The sequence below is a fragment of the Puma concolor genome, chromosome E4 (genome assembly GCF_028749965.1).
Source record: "Puma concolor isolate L17-30 chromosome E4, mPumCon1.1.hap2, whole genome shotgun sequence".
Lineage (NCBI taxonomy): Eukaryota > Metazoa > Chordata > Mammalia > Carnivora > Felidae > Puma > Puma concolor.
Window position 1 is genome coordinate 58,102,740 of NC_141683.1, and position 18,461 is coordinate 58,121,200.

General features: G+C 42.0%; 1 pseudogene; it reads right to left on the reverse strand.

Annotated features, from left to right (window-relative positions):
* Positions 1–17,749: 17,749 nt before the first annotated feature.
* Positions 17,750–18,181, reverse strand: LOC112863105 (prothymosin alpha-like; annotated as a pseudogene).
* Between the last annotated feature and the right edge of the window lie 280 nt (positions 18,182–18,461).

Consider the following 18,461-nt stretch of genomic DNA (forward strand, 5'->3'; position numbering starts at 1 on the left):
TGACCTTGAGATCAAGAGTCGCATGCTCTACTGACTGAGCCAGCCAGGCGCCCCAAAGCCTTGTTTTAAATGGTCTGTTACCATAGCAATCAGAAAATAGTCCTAGTGACTAATATAGTAAAAAATAATAATAATAATTTAAAGGTTAGGTTAGACAGGGTGTTTCCTATACAAACTGACGGTTTTTGATTTCTTACTTTTCTGCCCATGGGCCCCTCAGCTCTTTTCTGCGTGTTTTCTAAGTGATCATGTTGGGGAATTGATCTCTAATCACCAAATTTCATGAGCATATTTCTAAGTCAAAGTCAGATATCTGATTAATTTAAGCTGGGCAATAGCCTTGAAATTGAGAATGGGAATTTGTCATTTGTAAAAGATATTTCTTTCTCCAGGGCAGACAACTGAGGCAGAAAAAAAAAAAAAAAAAAAAAAAAAACCAAGCAGGTATCATCATAAATACATGCTCACTCTGATCTGCAGGTTATCTTTCCTGGACTTCCAGATTAGAATAAGTGTCTCCTGCTCTGTGTACTAATGCTTCTTCTATCACAAAACTTAGTACGTTATAGTTATTTTTCTACTTGTCAATTAGCAAATACAATCTCAAACATGACCATACTCTACTTAAAGGCAATCATCTTATTCTGACTTGGCATTTAATAAATACTTGTTGAATCTGTTGAATGGGTGGATGATTGAATGAAGATTCAAAGTAAGTCAGTCAACGTGGAATATCACAAGATCATCTATGAGTAAGTGTGAATTACAGAGTCAGAGGAATGTCTTCAAGTTCAGAATAGGTAAAAATCCCTGGGCTGAGGTAGTTGTGGGATGCTTTGTACGGGATGGGACAAGAACATGGCTTTGGAGGGTAGATACAGTTGAGTGACTGGATGAGTAGAGAGAGAGGATACTACTCCAGAAACAGTCAGTGGCAGAGAAGACTTAGGCAAGAGGCACAGGGCCAGTGAGTGGACAAGCACTGCGGTGGCATTGGTCCCAGGCTGTCAGGTTGAGGTCTCACGAGGGAGAGCTTTGATGCCCAGGCTAGGGAGTCAGAGCCTTTTTCCTATAGATAATAGGAGCACATTAAAAATCTTTAGTTGTACAAGTGATAGGCTGCAAATTCAATTTAAGGAAAATGTATCTTGTTTTGGAAGGAAGAAGAACCGGAGATAGAGAAACTAGTTTGGAGTCTCCCATTCGGTGCAAAGGGAAGGCTTAGATTTGGCAAGTAGCTTGGCAAGGCATATTTAGAGGAGAAGGATGGCAGCCAATGGTGTTGATACAACATGGTAGGGAATTGGTGAGCCACACGTCCTTTTCCTCAAAGAGTAAGTGTGCTTGAATTCCTGGTGGCCTTTGTGGACTCCTCTCCCTATATTCTTTATGTGCACCGAGTCTCAACGCCCGTCGTCAATTCTAAACGAAGACCCTAAAATCCTTAAGATTGGGAGTTTCCTTCCACCCTTCCTCCCTCCCTCCCTCCCTCTCTCCTTCCTTCCAGTATAATAGATATATTCAAGCAGGCTGGAAACTCAGGCAGGACCTGATGCTGCAGTCTTGAAGCAGAATTTGAAGAAATTTTGGGAAACCACAGTGTTTGCTCTTAAGACCTTCAACCGGGGCGCCTGGGTGGCTCAGTCGGTTGAGCGTCCGACTTCAGCTCAGGTCACGATCTCACGGTCCGTGAGTTCGAGCCCCGCGTTGGGCTCTGGGCTGATGGCTCAGAGCCTGGAGCCTGCTTCCGATTCTGTGTCTCCCTCTCTCTCTGCCCCTCCCCCGTTCATGCTCTGTCTCTCTCTGTCTCAAAAATAAAATAAAACGTTAAAAAAAAAAATTAAAAAAAAAAAGACCTTCAACCGATTGGATGAATTTCATCCACATTATTGAAGGTAGTTTACTTCAAGTCAACCGATTTTGTATAAAACTATAGCCCAGTTTTTAAAAAGTTGGATTTTGACATTGGTACAATACACAGAGCTTTACCAGGTTGCATCAGTTTTATAGGCGTGTGTGTGTGTGTGTGTGTGTGTGTGTGTGTGTTTCTATGCAATTTTGTCACATGAGTAGATTCATGTAACCACCACCACAGTTGAGATAGAGAAATCTTCAACCACACAGCTCTCTTTTGCTACCACTTAATAGTTACATCACACCCTTATTCCACTCTCCATCCCAAATCATAGGCAACCACTGGTGTTCTCTATTTGTATTACGTGTTATATTTTAAAATGTTACATAAATAAAATCGTACACTATGTACTTTTTTATTTCACTCAGCATTAATTCTCTTGAGATCATCCATGTTATTTCACATATCAATCAAATTATATAGCTCGTAACTATGTTTCTTTTTATTTCTGAGTAGCATGCCATTGAATGGATGCACCACATTTGTTTAAGCATTCACCTGTTCAAGAACATTTGGGCTGTTTCCAGGTCTTTATAAATGAAGTTTCTACAAATTTTCATATACGAGTTGTTCTAAAAACAGACTTTTTTTTTTTTTTTTTCATTTCTCTGGATAAGTGCTCAAAGTTCAGTTGCTGGGCTGCATGGTGAGTATATGGTTAGTTTAAGAAACTGCCCAACTATTTTCCAGAATGTCTGTACCATTTTACAGTCCCACCAGCTTTAGGCTATGCTTCTCTCCTAAGCTCCAGACCTTTGCTTCCAATTGCCTATTTAGTAAATTGACCTGGATGTCTCAAATCCTCGAACTTAGCTTGTTAAAGCTTGAGCTCATTATCTTCCCTTACACACCAATAGTCCTGTATTTTTTTGCGTGGACTAAGATAACCCTTTAGTACACAAACCAAACACTGAGAGCCGCCTAGATGCCTCTCCCATGGACTCTCTCTTTCTCTCTTTCAAAATAAATAAACATTAAAGAAAATTATTTTTAAAAAACCCTATATCCATCACTTGGGTTGGTGCATTTTATCTTCTATCTCTCAAAACAGAGGGGAAGACTTTTTAATGTTTATTCATCTTTGAGAGACGGAGAGAGACAGAGCATGAGTGGGGGGGGGGGCCAGAGGGAGAGGGAGACACAGAATCCTATGCAGGCTCCAGGCTCTGAGCTGCCAACACAGAGCCCGACGCAAGGCTTGAACCCACGAACTGTGAGATCATGACCTGAGCCGAAGTCCAACGCTTAGCTGACTGAGCCACCCAGGCGCCCCAGGAATAGGCATTTTAGAGTTGGTAGTTATATTAATGCTTGAAGCATAGAGATGTGAAAAAGACTAGCTGGTCCCCTATAAGTAGGTCCGAGTTGCCAAATGAACTCAAATCCCTCTATGTGGTAGCAGACTGGAAAAGAGAGACCTATTCTTGGCAAAGCTCTAGCCTCAGATTTCGGCAGAAACTGCAAATGAATTCTACCAAACGTATTAAACAACTTATTTTAGCAGTGTGGACAGTCAATCGTATATAGCATCATCTGCTGCCTTAGATCCCCTGCCAGGTACACTAATTTGTAAAATAGTCCCTAAAATAGTCACCTAGGAGTTTAGTTAATAATAATTGTACCTTGGTGACACAGTTAGATTCCTGAAGGAGGTTTTCAAGTTGTCTGTGGGATGGACCAGAGCATACTTGCTCCTGCTCAGCACAGGGCATTCAATAGAAGCTGAGAGTCATTACTCGCTGGCGTTACCAGCTGCACTTATCTGAAGTCAACCACGTGAGTCTAGGCACCCAACTAGATCTTTCTTGTCCGAGCCACAATTACCTTTGGATCAATCCCCAGAGACACGACTTAACGCAAATCACACTGATGTTCTGAAATAACGTCCTGCTGAGAAGTAAAATAAGGAAATATACGACGGAGTCAGGTGGCAATCTACTCTGCGGCCCCCTCTTCCAGTCTTCCCTTCCAGTTGGATAGCCAATTTGACTTCTAGTGGAAAAGCCATTGACTCTTTTGCTCTGAGTACTCAAGTCTATTAAGAAGTCGCTTATGTGGAAAGAAATCAGCACTATCACGTCCCTAGGGGCTGTGCAGTGTGACTGTTTGGCATAATTGTGGGTGAGGAAGCCAACTCAGCTTTGTAACAATAGGGAATATGTTCAGGAAATCCCCCATTTAAGCTCATTTCCAAGCGGTTTTGTGCAACTAGTGCGATGGGACATTGGAGTCCTTGCAAGTCAGAGCCATTATTACTGTTATATCCTTAATTATGACCAGGTTCCAACAGGCTACTGTGACTGCAGCCAGAGACATGTGAGAAAAGAATCCAGGGTCCTATCCCTTGTCCTCCCTTGGAACACAACTCATTTCTAATCCCGTTTTTCTTCCCAGCTACTCAGGGTCCAGCTTTGGTTTTCCTTTGGATACACTGGCCATAGAGTGAGCCTAAGAAAGTGAGGCTGGAGGTCTGGGCATAATGGTTTGCCGTAGAGCTAGCTAATCTTCTGAGAAGCTTGTCCAGCATAGGCCCAGATACCTGCAAGATTTTCAGGCAAGAGCTCACTGTCTGAATTCTTTCTATATTAGCGTTCCATTGCTGCAGTAATAAATTATCACAAATGTAGCAGCTTATAACACAAACGTATTATCCTACAGTTGTGTAGGTGGGAAGTCTGACACGGGCCTTACCTGGTTAAAATCAAGATGTCACAGCGTTTCATTCCCTGTCTGAAGGCTCGAGGGGGGAGATCTGTGTCCTTGCTCATTTGAGTTGTAGGCAGAATTTGGTTCCTGGCGGTTTTAGGGTGGCGTTCCGGGCTTTCTTGCTTATCAGCTGAGTGCTTTTCCCAGTTTCTCAAAACGGGACCCACATTTCTTGGCTTGTGATCCCCTCCCTAGTGGGTATACTCATTCTCTCAATGCGAATGTCCCGTCGTTTTTCCTCTGTCTCATCTCTTTACAATGTAGCTGGGAAAGGTTTTCTGCTTTTAAGGTCTCATGTGATTAGATTGGGTTCACATTGGCAATCTGGGGTAACCTCACCATCTCAGGGTCTGTACCCTTTTTTTGGTTATTTGTATATATATATATATATATATATTTTTTTTTTTAAATATAACTTATTGTCAAATTGGTTTCCATACAACACCCAGTGCTCATCCCAACAGATGACCTCCTCAATGCCCACCACCTACTTTCCCCTCTCCACCACCCCCCCATCAACCCTCAGTTTGTTCTCAGTATTTAAGAGTCTCTTATGGTTTGCCTTCCTCCCTCTCTGTAACTTTTTTCCCCCCTTCCCCTCCCCCCGGTCTTCTGTTAAGTTTCTCAGGATCCACATATGAGTGAAAACATATGGTAACTGTCTTTCTCTGCCTGACTTATTTCACTTAGCATAATACCCTCCAGTTCATCCACGTTGCTGCAAATGGCCAGATTTCATTCTTTCTTATTGTCAAGTAGTATTCCATTGTATTTATAAACTACATCTTCTGTATCCATTCATCAGTTGATGGACATTTAGGCTCTTTCCATAATTTGGCTATTGTTGAAAGTGCTGCTATAAACATTGGGGTACAAGTGCCCCTATGCATCAGCACTCCCGTATCCCTTGGGTAAGTTCCTAGCAGTGCTATTGCTGGGCCATAGGATAGATCTATTTTTAATTTTTTGAGGAACCTCCACACCATTTTCCAGAGCGGCTGCACCAGTTTGCATTCCCACCAACAGTGCAAGAGGGTTCTGTTTCTCCACATCCTTGCCAGCATCTATAGTTTCCTGATTTATTCATTTTAGCCACTCTGATCAGCACGAGGTGGCATCTCAGTGTGGTTTTGATTTGTATTTCCCTGATGAGGAGTGACGTTGAGCATCTTTTCATGTGCCTGTTGGCCATCTGGATGTCTTCTTTAGAGAAGTGTCTATTCATGTCTTCTGTCCATTTCTTCACTGGATTATTTGTTTTCCAGGTGTGGAGTCATATCAGCAAAGTCCCTCTTGCCATGCAATGTAACATACAAGATTCAAAGATTAGAGTTTGGGCGTTTGGGGAGAGGGGTGTCGATTACTCTGCCTCCTACATTATCTAAAGGTAAGGATTCATTATTGATTTATTGAACACATATTCATTTAGTGCCTACTATACACAAGACAATCTACAAGGCACTGGATGCTCTATCCTGTTTCACTTGTGAACTGTGAGAGGTGATGGAAAATTTATGCATTGAGCAAATTTACCTACTGAATTTTCTCTTGAGCCACACACTCATTGTCCATAGGGAGAAGAGGACTGGGAAGGAGCTGATGACAGAGGAGACTCTCAGACAACCATAGTAGTTGTGTGTGCTCATCTGTCTCTAACTCCCAGGCTGATCCAGTTCACTTTTCACAGTTTAGGGGCTGGGTGTGAAGTGTGGAATTAATGATTTGGAGGTACTGCTGTGAAAGTTATCTTTAATTCAGAAAGAATCAATTGATGTAACAATACATAAAAACTTCAATGTGTGGGTCGTCTGGGCGGCTCAGTTGGTTAAGCGTCTGACTTTGGCTCAGGTTATGATCTCGCAGCTGGTGAGTTCGAGCCCCGCGTCGGGCTCCGTGCTGACAGCTCGGAGCCCGGAGGCTGCTTCGGATTCTGTGTCTCCCTCTCTTTCTGCTCCTTCCCCACTCATGCTCTGTCTCTCTCTCAAAAATAAGTAAACACTAAAGAAAAAAAAAGCTTCGATGCATGCTATGGTGTCATGCTAGCATGCATACATACAGGTTTTGCTCTATGAGAGCTAGCAATGCAGGTCAGGAGATGTGCACTTCAAACAGTCTGATACCAGTGCAGAGCAATCGTTCATTTAATTAGAGCAAAAGTCATGCTTCAGCTCACTGGGAGACTGAAAAGACACAACCAGTGTGAGCTAGTGAAACTGAAAAGTTTCTTTACTTCTTGTGCATGTCAGAGGTGGGGGGGGGAGAGGAGGATCGGAGTTAAAAATACCAATTGTGGCCAAAGAATCTCATGGATTCATGGATTCTACACTTGATCTTAGCCAAAAGGCTGAGACTCGATCATCAATTAATGGATTCTAAAGAAAAGACGGCCCTGTCATTATATATCCTTTCCCTGTTATCTGTCACTTCTTTGAAAAATAAAATCTAGGAAAAATTACTTCAAAATGTAACTGACATCAAACACTGACAATGCCAAATGCTGGTGAAGACGTGGAACAACAGGAACTCTCATCATTGCTGGTGGGAGTGTCAATGGTACAGCCACTTTGGAAGGCGGTTTGGAAGGCCGTTTCTTAAAGTCGAAATATACCCTTACCATATGATGCAGCAATCACACTTTTACATGAATTAAAAACTCATATCCACATAAAATTCTGCACATGGATGTTTACAGCAGCTTTATTCATAACTGCCAAACTTGGAAATAACCAAGGTGTCATCACTAGGTAAATGGATAAGTGAACTGGAGTACCTCCATACAATGGAATATTATTCAGTGTTAAAAAGAACTGAGATATCAAGCCATGAAAGCATATGAAGGAGACTTAAATTATTAACTGAAAGAGGCCATCTGAGAAGGCTACATACCGTATGATTCCAGCCGTATGGCATTCTGGAAAAGTCAAAACTAAGGGGACCATGGTGGCCAGGAGTTGAGAGGAGGGAGTGACAAGTAGGTGGGGCACAGAGAATTTTTAGGACGATCGAGCTAATCTGTATGCTACTATAAGGCTGGATATATAGCATTATAAATTTGTCTGAATCCACAGAATGCACAACACAAAGAGTGAACCCTAATGTCAAGTATGCACTTTGGGCAAGGATATATCACTGTAGATTCATTGATTGTAACAGGTGCACAAATGTATGGAGAATGTAGATAATGGCCATACACAAGGAGCGGTAAGGAATTATAGGGAGCTCGGTACTTTCTGCTCAGTTTTGTTACGCACCTAAGACTTCTCTAAAAATAAGGTCTATTTAAAAACATCCTATTGCTACTATTGGGGGCTTGTATTTAACAGTATAGGGGACACTTGGGAACAATCAGTCAATTTAGAAGTACAGACATATGTGACTCAGGAAGTAAGAAAATAAAAAGCACGTGGCTGAGAAAAACAGGAAACGAGGAAGTGTACAGGAAGTAGCTGAAAGTCCTTTCCAAAGAAAAATGCTGTTCAGAAACCAGTTATATTTAGAGGCTTCCAGCTTCCAGTTACGGAGCAGTAGTTCCTCTGAGACCAACTCTCCCACAGACAAGAGCCATAAATTCTGGACTCTGGAGAGCAACTTGCAGCCGGGGACGTTGGAAGGGTGTCCACATTCGGAAGAAGGGAATAGCACAAAGATGAAAAAATTTCCCATTTTTTCAGGTTTTTACCTCAGAACAAGCTAAAACTTAGAAAGTCCAAAATCTTATCGATCTGAAGAATCAGAAGGCAGAATTCAGGGCAGTCATGGGAGCTAGAAGGAGGGAATCCAGAAAATGAGACATCTGGAGAAAGGGGGCCCCAAATTCTGTATATATTGTATCCAAATCTTCAGCCTACATGTATACATGGCAGATGTCAAGCATATGACTAAGGGTTAAAGAACTGAACAAAGATATCTGCTGCTGCCTATTGTAGAGGGGCTAACATCTCAAGTTTGAATTCAATTAAGTTACCTGCCTGGTAGAAAAAAATCATACCCTTTGGAAAACCCAGAGTCTCCACAATAAATAGTTCAAAATACCCAGGTGGCAACCAAAAATTATCCCACATATGCATAAACAAGAAAATGTGACTCATACTTGACAAAAGGCCATGCAATAGAGACCCAGGTGTTCAAACCTGAGACAGTGACTTCAGAGTATCTATTATAATCATGCTCAGTAATGTAGAGGAAAATATGGGCATAATTAATGACCAAATAGGAAACCTCAGCAGAGAAATGGAAACTACAAAAAAAAAATGGGGAAATTCTAGAACGAAAAAATAGAGCACCTAAAATTAAAAAAAAAATTCACTGGCTGGACTCCACAGAAAGTAGAGAAGACAGAATAGAGTTAATGAACTTGCGGTTAGTTACATAAGAATTATTCAATCTGAAGAACAGGAAGGTTGGGCACAACAGAAAAAAGAAAGAGCAAAGCATCAGAGACCTGTAGAATTGATAACGTGGATGGTAAGAGGAGGCACAGATGCTATTCTTTTTACTGGCTATTACCCCCATTTTCTACACTGTAAGTGCAGGCTTCCAGCCTATAGTAAATCTGCTTTCAGGAAGATGTCACATATTTGGCTCATAGTTTTCTTTCTATGGGGTCTGCTGTTCCTATCCTCGGTGGTTCATTCCCAGCTTTTACCGAGCCTTTTTTCCCCCCTCATACTAACCACTGTACTAATTGCTCTGTTCCTTGTTCTCTTCTGCTCTCTTTCCCCGTGACTGACAACTTTCTGTAGTGTTACACTTGGCTTTCTACTTTTTTGTTTATCTATCCTAGGTTTGGGGTTTGTGGTTACCATGAGGTTCCCATATGACACCCGAGGTATAGAGCGGTTTATTTTGGGTTGATGGCTACTTAAGTTGGAACACGTTCTAAATAAAAGAACTTCTTTTTTACTCCCCCAACTTCACATTTTATGTACATTGTTACATTTTTTTGTCTTTTGGCTATTATGAGCAGTACGGCAATGAACAACTTTTTATATGTTTATCTACACGGGTATTTCTGGGTCAATAGGTAAAATTCTGATAGCTATTGACATTTCTCCCACAGCACACTGTCACGATTTTTACACTTAACCAACATTTCACAACCTCTTACCTCTTCATTTGGACCCTGTGCCTGTCCTCACTCAGGCTGGTAGGAGCTCCATTTTGACTCCCATATCCATCCACGTCTCAGTATGGTTAGCAGTCGTCAATCACTGGGGGCTTATCTACCGTCTAGGACATCCTGTGAAAGACAAAATATTTACTGAAAAATGTGTAGTCCTCTAGCTCCTTAATAATACCTCCCTAATTTATATACAGAAAACACAAATAGAACCAGTTTTCCAGAATATGGTGTGAACATGTGTATGTCAGACACCAAGCAAGATTTATTTCTAACCATGTAAATTTCAGCATTTCCTGAGGGCTGGTGGTGGAGGATGGAGATAAAAAAAAAAAAATAGAATGGAAGTCATTTTTCAGGATAAACCCTTTTAAGTCCATACTCTCTGAGCCCGGAACGTGCCAGCGGAGTTAATGACACTCCTGCTATCATCTGTCAGAATAATGCTAATAGCAATTTCCTGTGTTTGGGTTATAGACCTTACAAAACCCTTGAGAGGCAGGCGGGGTATAGATTAATATTCTCATTTTCCCAATGAAGAAACTGAGGTTCAGAGAACATAAGAGTCTTGCCCAGAGTCACACTGTAAATGGCAGAACAGGAATTTAAATGCACATCTACATTCCAGTGGAATGGACAAGAAAGACTGAAGGCAGATTAAACAGCACACTAAACAGATAGGAGCAAGCCTGGCTATCTTCCCTCTGCCTCCATTCACAGAAGGGTGAGCAAAGTGCGGTGAATAAGGGAAGCCCTGAACGAAGGTAATTAGCAAATAGCTGTTTCTAAGGGAGGCGCCAGCTCCTGAAATCTCACCTTGTTGTCTGCTCTGGAACCGCCATCTTGCCTAAGGTCTTCTCTCTGGGGGGACAGTGCTCTTCCCTCCACGCTGGACCTCCCAGGGGGAGGTCTTTGCCTCACCATGCGTGGGTATGAGGAACAAAAAAAGTTGATAACCATTTATTAACTATCTTCCATATGCCAGTCACTGAGCTAGATTCCTTAATACCACCTCATCCAAACTGGAATGAGCGTCCTCATTTTACACATGAGGAGACTGCCAAGGCTCCGGGAAGAACAGAATAACCAACCACGTCTCTATTCCCCTCGAAGTGGCAAAACTCTTTTGCGTTTTAAAATTCAAATGGTGCCTCAAGTGTGAAAGGAAAAAACAAAATCACAGCGGCAAAATCAACCATAATTCTTCAATCTAACAACCACCTTTCGTGTATCATCTCCTCCTTATGTGCCCGTACTTTGCTAGAAGTTGCGGTTGGTGAACAAATTTGAGAACAACTTCTACAGCTCGCTTTTAAAATTTAGCATCAGGATGACCTTCCAACTTGCCACGATACTCATAACAAGCATTTTACTGGTCGCAGTAAATTTAAATTTACTGATTTCCGTAATGGGCATTTAGGTTGTTTCCAGTACTTGGTCGCCCAAATCAAATTGTTAGGTCGTGTGCTAATAGTCTTTTGTTACTATTAAATTATTTCCTTAGAATAAATTCTCAAGAGTCATATCATTGAGCAAAAGGGTATAAACATTTTTATAGCCCTCCTGCATTACTAGGCAAAAGGCCTGTATGACTCTAAGTGGCACACACAAATAAGGGCAGAAGCAGACATTTTCCAAAGAAACCATGCTGCTTTCCATTTCCGGCAATGCAATGAACATCCAAGTTAAAACTACCAAGATACTGAATTAAATATAAAAACTATCTTCTTAGGGGAGTGTGGGCGGCTCCGTCAGTTAAGCGGCCATCTCTTGGTGTCGGCTCAGGACATGAGCTCACGGTTCGCGGGTTCCAGCCCCACATAGGGCTCCACACTGCTTGGGATTTTTCTCTCTTCCCCTCTCTCTGTTCCTCCCATTTAGTCTCTCCCTCTCTCTCAAAACAAACAAGAAAACAAAAACAAACAAATAAACAAATAAATGCCATTTCCCCAAGGAAACCTTGTTCCCTTTAAGTGGAAAAATGTACTTAGAAATCAAGCGCTGGGCAATTGATGTGCTTATTTCCACTAGGATATCACTGAGTCTAGGCCCTATCAGTGGATAGAGCTAGGAGATGTTTTATTAATTAATTAATTAATTAATTTATTTATTTATTTATTTTTAATGACTTTGTACAGATACCTCACCACAGGGCCTTTCTGTCATTTGTCAAATACACATTTATATTTCTCATCTCCGGCAGTGATAATCTTAGTTTCTGATACCATCAATATATTTATTCGCTTACTCAATCTTATAAGACACAAAACATAGCTCATCAATGTTACTACCAATGAAATCCTACGAGCTAAAGTCCAAGATATTTTTGCAATTCTTTTTGTTCTTAGAATCTATCCACTGAGCATGGACAGTCAGAGTACTGTGTCACTGGTATTTGGATTGGCTCTTTTTGCCTTCTCTGAGTTCATGTTAGTTTATTTTTATTTTTGAATACATAAACGTAAATATGGTCTCAAAGTCAAAACCATCTGTAGACACATACTCAGAGAAGCCTCACTCTCTTCCACCCTGTCCCTACTAACACCAAGAGATAACCAATCTCATAAGTTTCTGATTTATTCTTCTTAAAAAAATTTTTTTTAATGTTTACATAGTTTTGAGAGAGATGAAGACAGAATGTGAGTGGGTTAGGGGCAGAGAGAGAGGGAGACACAGAGTCCGAAGAAGGCTCCAGGCTCTGAGCCGTCAGCACAGAGCCTGACACGGGGCTCAAACTCACAAACCGCGAGACCATGACCTGAGCCGAAGTCAGATGCCCAACCGACTGAGCCACCCAGGCGCCCCTCTGATTTATCCTTCTTATGCTTACTATTGCAAATAAGCAGATGACCACATATTTTTCTTCCTTCCCTTCTTCCATACTGAAGGGGGCACACTATATACCCCTTGGTACCTTGATTTTTTTTAATGAACAACAGAATTGAACAGCACTCCATTGTCAAGATGTATCATAGTCTATTCATTGTTTCCTATTTTGTCCATTTGGAATGTTCCCAATATTTTGCTATTAAAATTTTACCATCATGTATAAGCTTGTGCATATATACTTTGATATTGTTGGAGGGTATCTTCACCCCAAATTCCTAGAAGTGGGATTGCTTGGTCAAAGAATAAATGCATGAGTGGTTTTGCTAGATATTGCCAAATTCCCCTCTATAATGGTGGTTACCATCCTTACCAGCAATGTACGAAAGCAATGTTTTCCCTCAGCCTCACCAAAAGAGTGTGCTGTCTAGCTTTTGAAGAGATCCCCTCTTCCAATAGCTTTCCTCATCTGGTCCCTATTTGCCTTCCTCCCACCTTCCATAATTTTTGTAATTTTTTTCTTTGCTTTGTTGGGACTTCCTTTGATTCTGTTAAGTCTCCAGAAATAGCATAAACTAGGCGTATATCATATTTGCCTTGGAATTTTTATATTTACAACATTTTGAGAGAATCTGCTTATTAGTAACCAGTCTGTTCTAAGGCAGGAAGGCTCTGCCGCAATAGTCTTGGAACACCTAACCAAATAAAAAATAGTTCTAAAAACGATTAGCTCTGAAAAATTCACATGCTATTATGCTGAACTTTGCAAAAGCAAAGCCAAATTTCTTCTGGGATCAATCACTCAGCAAAACCAATCTCAAAACAAGTTTTTGCTACCCTGAACTTTTGCATGACTATGTGCAAAAGGAAAAATGAGTGTCCAGACCAGCACGAAAGTTATAAGATAGATGGAAAAAATGATAGGAAAACATCTTATATGTCTGTTCATGTAGGTAGGAGGCTGAGAAAGTTAGTCTTGTACAAAACGTTTTCCTTATTTTTTTTTTTTTTTTATTTAAAAAAATTTTTTTTTCAACGTTTATTTATTATTTTTGGGACAGAGAGAGACAGAGCATGAACGGGGGAGGGGCAGAGAGAGGGAGACACAGAATCGGAAACAGGCTCCAGGCTCTGAGCCATCAGCCCAGAGCCCGACACGGGGCTCGAACCCACGGACCGCGAGATCGTGACCTGGCTGAAGTCGGAGGCTTAACCGACTGCGCCACCCAGGCGCCCCTTCCTTATTTTTATCAACAGGACTATTTTTGTTAGAGGAGAACCAATGTTTATAGAAACACTTGTCTGTAAGTGGGCCCTTGGCTTACAAAGATCATTTATTTGCAGATTTGAGTATCGAATGGACACGACGTTTGGTAATTGGTAATTTCGCTAAGACTGGGATTTGAATAGTTGACACAGCACACAAGAAGGGCAAGGATACATTGGTAGAATCTCCCCTAGCTAGCGGGTGAGTCATTTTCTCTAGGACTTTGTGAGTTTTAATCATATACACATAGTTTATGGAGAAAGGGTAAATGCTATGCATTTTCATTTAGACTGTTCTCAATATTCTGTTATTAAAAGTCATGGCCAGAACGATTAACTGTGTGGATATTTTTTCCATACCATTACAGGTACATCCGAGAATGGTATTGTAGGGTAAAGGTATCCATAATCAAGTCGATTGGGAAAACACTGAGTTAGACAGACATGAAACACATTTCTATTCTGGAGGACTTCTCAGAACCTTTAACATGCTAAGGTGTATCAAGACTCTTCAAGAAAGGAGCTATACTATGCAGGGTTTCCAAGCTTATTTGCCTGTGATATTTTTTTCACACCTCTGGAAAGTAGCGTTCCTTGGAACAGATTTTGGGAACCGTTGCCGCGGTGATGGTTATACACGTTGGGGGCTCTCGTAGGCCTTGGTACCTTTCACAGGAAGGTCAAGTGCTTTTCCTACTTCACCTTCCAGAGGTTCAATCCATCCTCTCCAGACTTTCTAGAGGGCTTTATTGCTTTACCATGGGAGGTCTTTCCTATTTCTTCTCTCTCATTCCATCCAGGCCCTGTTTCTCAAGGAAAAGACTTCACAACATTAGCCTGGAAATCTCCCACCTGCCCAGGCCGATAGGGCCTATTTTAGGATTCAGGCATTTGCTAACAATTGTTTAGTCCTGATCCAAAGGCCGGGCAAATTCTCAATTGCCGTCTGGCCTACCCAGCTCAGCCCACCTCTGAATAGCGAAGTCTAAAATCAGCATTCGAATGGCATTTTACGTGATACTATTTATTGAGTGACTCTATATGCCAAGTGCTCTATTCATGTTATCTCATCTATTTTTAGTTCTTTTAAAAACCACAGCTTGACAAAGTAGAAAGAATTCCCATTTCACAGATCCTTATTATTTTACAGATGATGAACCTGACGTTCGGAGAGATTTAACGCATTGCGGAAGGTCACATAGCCAATTTGTGGCAGCACCCACAATGTTCTTTGGCTTTGCTGATTTGCATAACTGCAGCGACCAGACTTTTCTTCTATTTCATGCTGCTTCCCAGTACTTCGGCAAAGTGAAGCCATTAGTCAGTTGTCTATTAGATAAAGAAAACTCAGAAGAATGTACTTTTGCTTCAATTTTCCGAATATTTCAAAGCAGGAAAGTGACTCATTTCTGACCACTCCAGATAATCGCCTCATTTCTCCTGAGGGTTCTATCAGTGGGAATTACGGCCCGCTCATGTTGGAGAAAGTGTTTCATTTCCCCGAGTCAGACAAGGCTCTCTTAATTAAGGGAAACATTCCACTTGTCAGAATCATAAAGACGCTCCCGTGCTGATTGCCGTTAGCCAGACTGGCTGGAGGCATCTCTCCGTAAGATAAAGTGATAAAATTGAGCTTCTTAAAAGGGTATTGTTCATCTCTTCCTGTCTTCCTATCTGTTAGAAGCAGAGAGAAGGCCTTGCCGGCTTCGTGAAACTGCCCTCTGTATTCCTGTAACATTCCCCAGGGAGTGGGTTTTTGAACTCTTGTGCTCTCTCCAAAATCAACATCGTTGAACAACGAAAGGAACCTCTGACCTTCAAAGGTCGAGGAAGCCAACATCCAGAGAGCAAAAAAATTCTACTTTGAAAGCCAGCCCCGAATCTTCCTCCGCAGTCCTCGTGCTGCACGATGCCTGCATGCTCCTCGTTGCCGGATTTATCTTGTCATCACCCCAGATGCTCTGCGCCCCATAAACATCCACTTGGCCTCAACTTGCCAAACAGTGAACGGGATGCGGCTGGCTACCTGGACTCCTACATCACACGTAGGTGGCCCTTGTCTGTGGACACAGAGGCTGCGCTGGGGTGGCTGACTCGGTGGGGGAGGGGTCCAGACCAGGACTCTTCCTCCTCGACGTCCTCATCATAAAAGAGATTGGTTTCCTCCGTTTGTGCTAGCACTGTCCAGCTTTGATATGAAGGTTATAACTTCCCAGAATTCGTTGGGAAGGTTCCAGATATTCTAGTAGAATTTGAAGATATTTTAAAAATATTTTTAAAGTTCGTTTCTTTATTTTTGAGAGAGAGAGAGAGCACAAACAGCAGAGGGCAGAGAGAGAGAGGGAGACAGAGCATGAGCGGGGCGAGGGGCAGAGAGAGAGGGAGACACAGAATCCGAAGCAGGCTCCAGGCTCCGAGCTATCAGCACAGAGTCCCAATGCGGGGCTCGAACCCAAGAACCGTGAGATCATGACCTGAGCCGAAGTGGGGAGCTTAACCAACTGAAACACCCAGGCGCCCCATAGTAGAATTTTAAGATATTTTTAAAAGGGTTTGCAAATGCTACGGGTCAGAACAATTCCTTATTGAGAAAAATCTTCTACTGCTTTCAAATATAAAAACACATAATATTTGAGCCTCATTATTTTCAGCGTGACGCATCCCCCGTAAGAACTGTTCCTTGCTCTTCTGTGATCTGACTATAGGCAGGCACTCAGCATGAACAGGGTTGTGGAAAAGGCTCCTCAAACTTCTCACTTAGCTTCTCCAAGTTGGCACTCAGGTTGGTACTAGGAGATATTGAGGCGGGTAGCTTTTTCCCATATGGTTTTCTGTCTTTACACCGCACAAAATTAAAGTAGAAAGAACACTTCCTCCCTGGGACACCCACTGTTGTGAAATGCACAATTAGGACACAAGAGCAAACGTTTTACAGTTCGAGTGAATTCGTTCATTTATTAATTCAACACATATCTGTGACCATTTACTAAAAGCCGGGCTGAGTTGGGGGCTGGGGATGCAACAGAAAATACAATGCTGTATGAGAAGTCATCATTACGAGGTCCAGAATGACCCCCATTTTTCAGTAAAAATTTGACACCAGCAACTAATGGACAGGAAATAAAACAGGATGATGGCAAACATCAACCTATTGGCAAAGGACCCCACGTAATAAATCAGTCCTTCCATACCTCTCTTTTTTAGGACCATGAAGTTCCAATTTATCATTGGCCAACAGTGATTCACATATACAACACACACGCCAAAAGATAAGCAGCCAGTTTATATCAAAAACAAAAGAAGAAGAAGAAGAAGAGGAAGAAGAGGAAAAGGAAGAAGAAGAAGAGGAAGAGGAAGAGGAAGAGGAAGAGGAAGAAGAGGAAGAGGAAGAGGAAGAGGAAGAGGAAGAAGAAGAAGAAGAAGAAGAAGAAGAAGAAGAAGAAGAGGAAAGCTTTCTCTTTGGCCTCATTAACCACTTTATACCAACCAACTACTGATAGTACCACTAGGTATAAACACACAAAAATTTCCTGGAATACTCGGAACAGGATTTGTTGCTGTTGCCTTTTTTTTTTTTTTTTTACAAGTTTTATTTTTCTACTTCGAGATTACAGCAAACGTGGTCACACCATAGGTAGAGTCGGAAGTAGGACAGAAAACACGCTGAAGGCGGGTTAGATCATCCCAGATCCTTAAAAATGGCTGACCCCTCACAACAGGTACAAAACTATAAAAAAAAAAAACTATAAGACTACAAATTGCAAACCATTTCCCTTTTTAAAGCACCTTCAAGAGAAAAAGCAGGGCCCTGGGAATATTGGTTCTTCTGTCCTCCCCTGGTGCCCACGTTCGGATCCTGACATGGGGCATCCACGCGGAAGGGGTCATGGCAGCTTTCCCGTCATTTATTTATTTACTTATTTTTCATTTATTTTTAGTTTAACTTTCCCTTTGTGCAGACTAGTCCTCCTCATCGGTCTTCTGCTTCATGGTATCAGGCATCATCATCCTCAGCACCCTTAGTGCCCGCTTGCCCATAACTACCTCTCATTTCTCATCTTCCTCTCCTTCCCCTTCCTCTCTATGCCCTTCCTCTCCATCGCCTTCCTCCTCCATCACCTACCTCCTCCATCACCTACCTCCTCCCCTTTCTTCCTCTCTATCCCCTTCCTCTCTATCGCTTTCCTCCTCTTCTTCCTCTCCATCTACGTTCTGCCCCTACTTTCTTCATTAGCGCTCCCACCAGCAGGCACATCTCCTCATTCCACCGCCTCCTCCGCAACTTGCTACTTCCCCTTTAGATCCTTGGTGGTGATCTCGGACCTAGCATCCACTGCCACATCTGACATAGCAGGGCTCCCCAGTGATCCCGTGCAGCAGGGTTTTTAAAACAGCAATCATCGGGGTAATTACAGCAGAGGCAGAGTGGTAGCCAAGAACATACACGTAGAAGTTGGATAGGCCTGGTTTGGGTGTTAGTTCTACCGCTCACAGGCTATGAGATCTTAGGCAAGTTATCTATCATCTATCTATCTATCTATCTATCTATCTATCTATCTATCTATCTATCCATCCATCTATCCATCTATCCATCCATCTATCCATCTATCCATCCATCTATCCATCTAT